The sequence below is a fragment of the Panulirus ornatus genome, chromosome 14 (genome assembly GCF_036320965.1).
Source record: "Panulirus ornatus isolate Po-2019 chromosome 14, ASM3632096v1, whole genome shotgun sequence".
Lineage (NCBI taxonomy): Eukaryota > Metazoa > Arthropoda > Malacostraca > Decapoda > Palinuridae > Panulirus > Panulirus ornatus.
Genome location: NC_092237.1, coordinates 40,313,066 through 40,317,570, shown reverse-complemented (window position 1 = coordinate 40,317,570; position 4,505 = coordinate 40,313,066).

Here is a 4,505-nt window from a genome sequence, read left to right as displayed (position 1 = left end):
ACACTTTATTCTTATATATTTAGATATGTATATGTATATATTTAAGTGTTTCTGACCAAAAATTACTGCAACAGCTGATATTCTAACAATACAGCATCTATTGAATCAAAGAGAAAGATACAGCTTTCTGTTTAAGTTCAATGAAATGCAAGCTTCTGGAGTTGGATCTTACAACAAAATCTATATTACCTCATTCATGATCACCTAAATTTAAAGTAAGTCCTTATCTAACTAACTGCTTTTCAGTGTATATTAAATCCTTTTGAGCTGAATATTCATATAAAATATAATGAAAAACAAAGAATGGTATAATGTATGAATATAATTGATGTGACATAATTCACTCCATTTAAATGCAGTAATTTGTAATCATACTCAGCAGATAATTTCCATCATATGGATTGTCAATGCCAATCATATCTTCTTCCATCTCAAGCACAAATGAAAGACACCAATTAGAAGTGGTTAACAACAAAGTATCTCATATTTCAAGAGCTGGATAGACTATGAAAGCAGTAACACTTTTGGGTCACCCTGTTCTTCCTCTGCGCTTGCTCGAGAAATGATTACCTTATCAGGAATGATCGTACATTCGAATCAGTTCCTGACCTTTGGCAACCCTCATCTGTACACTAATAACCATGAGGGCAGCAATGCATCATGTCACCACAACATGTTGCCTGAGGCAGGGGACAGCGTCCAAAACGAACACTAGAAATCTTCCAGCAAGAGTTTTCATCAGGGCAGAGGGAACCATCTGGGCATATCGCAGTTTCCCTATCTGTAGGCGCTACTGAACTTGGGCATGCTTTCTCTTGAATCCTACTGGTGGCTGTTAACTTGTTAAAAAAAGGCAGAAAAAATCCCTCTGTGATGCTGACCTCCTTTGACAAGCATTCTTAACACAATCATAATCATTTGGGCAACAACTTGCATGGTCAGAACGGCAAGTAGCATCGGGCATAGGACAGCAACCATAGCTACCATCCTTCATCTGACACGTATCACCTTCACGACATCAAAATCGTTCATCTGGACAAACTATATTTAATCTTTCATGATGCTCTTCTCCTAGCTCTGTGTGTGTATGTATATATATGTGTATGTTGAGATGTATAGGTATGTATATGTACGTTTGTGGACGTGTATGTATATACATGTGTATGTTGGGCATCCTGGCATTTCAGACAGCTTGTTCGTCACAGATGAGCGGGAGAGAAGAGACCATCTCATGTTCTTAGTATTACAAGTAGTGCCTTTAGGACCACAGAAGATTAAGTCAGTGCAACATGTAGCCTCTGAATATGGGCAGAAACCATAGCCAGAGTGAAGCATTTGGCAACATGTAAACATCTCAGGGCAAGGATGACCATCAGGACACCTGCTCCCTGGATCTGCTAATCCTTCATCTGAAGGTCTTAAGTCAGTTAATGTTCTGGCCACCCCTGGAATCATCTGTCTTCAGTGGGTATGCATTCAGGGGAAAAAAATAAATAAAAAGAAAAATATATATATATATATATATATATATATATATATATATATATATATATATATATATATATATATATATATATATATATATATATATATATATATATACTTCTTTTTTTTCGTTTTTTTAATTTTCCAAAACAAGGAACAGAGAAGGGGCAAGGTGAGGATATTCCCTCAAAGGCCCCGTCCTCTGTTCTTAACGCTACCTCGCTAACGCAGGAAATGGCGAATAGAATGAAAGAAAAAGAAAGAATATATATATATATATATATATATATATATATATATATATATATATATATATATATATATATATATATATATATATATATATATATATATATATGTATATATATATATATATATATATATATATATATATATATATATATATATATATATATATATATATATATATATATATATATATATATATATATATATATATATATATATATACATATATATATATATATATATATATATATATATATATATATTCATATATTATAAATAACATATAAATATATATATATATATATATATATATATATATATATATATATATATATATATATATATATATATATATATATATATATATATATATATATATACTGTATATATATATACTTATTCATTTATTCATGATACTTGGTCGCTGTCTCCCGCATTAGCGAAGTAGCGCAAAGAAACAGACGAAAGAATGGCCCAACCCACCCACATACACATGTATATACATACACTTCCACACACACACATATACATACCTATACATCTCAACGTACACACATATATATATATATATATATATATATATATATATATATATATATATATATATATATATATATATATATATATATATATATATATATATATATATATATATATATATATATATATATATATATATATATATACACATACAAACACACACACACACACATATATATACATACATATGTACATAATTCATCTGGTCTCCTTTATTCATTCCCGTCGCCACCCCGCAACACATGAAATGAAAACCCCCTCCCCCCACATGTGCGCGAGGTAACGCCAGGAAAAGAAACAAAGGCCACATTCCTTCACACTCAGTCGCTAGCTGTCATGTATAATGCAACGAAATCACAGCTCCCTTTCCACATCCAGGCCCCACAAAACTTTCCATGGTTTACCCCAGACGCTTCACATGCCCTGGTTCAATCCATTGACAGCACGTCGACCCCGGTATACCATATAGTTCTACTTTATTCTATTCCTTGCACGCCTTTCACCCTCCTGCATGTTCAGGCCCCGATCACTCAAAATCTTTTTCACTTCATCTTTCCACCTCTACTTTGGTCTCCCACTTCTCCTCCTTCCCTCCACCTCTGACACGTATATCCTCTTTGTCAATCATTCCTCACTCATTCTCTCCCTTTGACCAAACCATTTCAAAACACCCTTTTTTGCTTTCTCAAACACACCCTTTTTATTACCACACATCTCTCTTATCCTTTCATTACTTACTCGATTAAACCACCTCACACCAAATATTGTTCTCAAACATCTCATTTCCAGCACATCCACCCTCCTCCGCACAACCCAATCTATACCCAACGCCTCGAAACCATATAACATTGTTGGAAGCACTATTCCTTCAGACATACCCAATTTTGCTTTCCAAGATAACGCTCTCGACTTCCACACATTTCTCAACGCTCCCAGAGCTTTCGCCCCCTCCTCCATCCTATTTTTCACTTCCATGGTTCCATCCGCTGCCAAATCTACTCCCAGATATCTAAAACACTTCACTTCCTCCAGGTTTTCTCCATTCAAACTTACCTCCCAATTGACTTGTCCCTCAACCCTACTGTACCTAATGACCTTGATCTTATTCACATTTACTCTCAGCTTTCTTCTTTCACACACTTTACCAAACTCAGTCACCAGCTTCTGCAGTTGCTCACCTGAATCAGCCAAAAGCGCTGTGTCATCAGTAAACAACTGACTCATCCACAACGGACTGCATACTTGCCCCTCTTTCCAAAAACTTTTGCATTCACCTCCCTAACAACCCCATACATAAACGCCCCAAACAAACGCTCACTGAGAACCAATCACTTTCCTTTCTTCCTACACGTACACATGTCTTATATCCAAGATAAAAATTTTTCACTCCTTCTAGCAACTTACCTCCCACACCATATATTCTTGATACTTCCCACAGAGCATCTCTATCAACTCTATCAGGTGCCTTCTCCAGATCCATAAACGCTACATACAAATCCATTTGCTTTTTTGAATATTTCTCACACGCATTCTTAAAAGCAAACACCTGATCCACACATCCTCTGCTACTTCAGAAACCACAGTGCTCTTCCCAATCTGATGCTCTGTACATGCCTTCTCGCTCTCAGTCAATACCCTCCCATATAGTTTCCCAGAAATACTCAACAAACTTATACCTCTGTAATTTGAGCACTCATTCTCATCCCCTTTGCCTTTATACAATGGCACTATACAAGCATTCCGCCAGTCCTCAGGCACCTAACCGTGAGTCATACATACATTAAATAACCTTATCAACCATTCAACAATACAGTTACCCCCTTTTTTAATTGACTTCACTGCAATACCATCCAAACCCGCTGCCTTGACGGCTTTCATCTTCCGCAAAGCTTTTACTACCTCTTCTATGTTTATCAAATCATTCGCTCTAACCCTCTCACTTTGCACAGCACCTCGACCAAAACACCCTATATTTGGCACTCTATATTCAAGCACATAAGAAAAATCTTCAAAATACTCACTCCATCTCCTTTTCACATCACCACTATTTGTTATCACCTCCCCATTAGCCCTTCAATGATGTTCCCATTTGTTTCCTTGTCTTACGCACTTTATTTACCTCCTTCCAAAACATCTTTTTATTCTCCCTAAAATTTAATGATACTCTCTCACCCCAACCCTCATATGCCCTCTTTTTCGCCTCTTTCACCTTTATCTTAACCTCCTGCCTC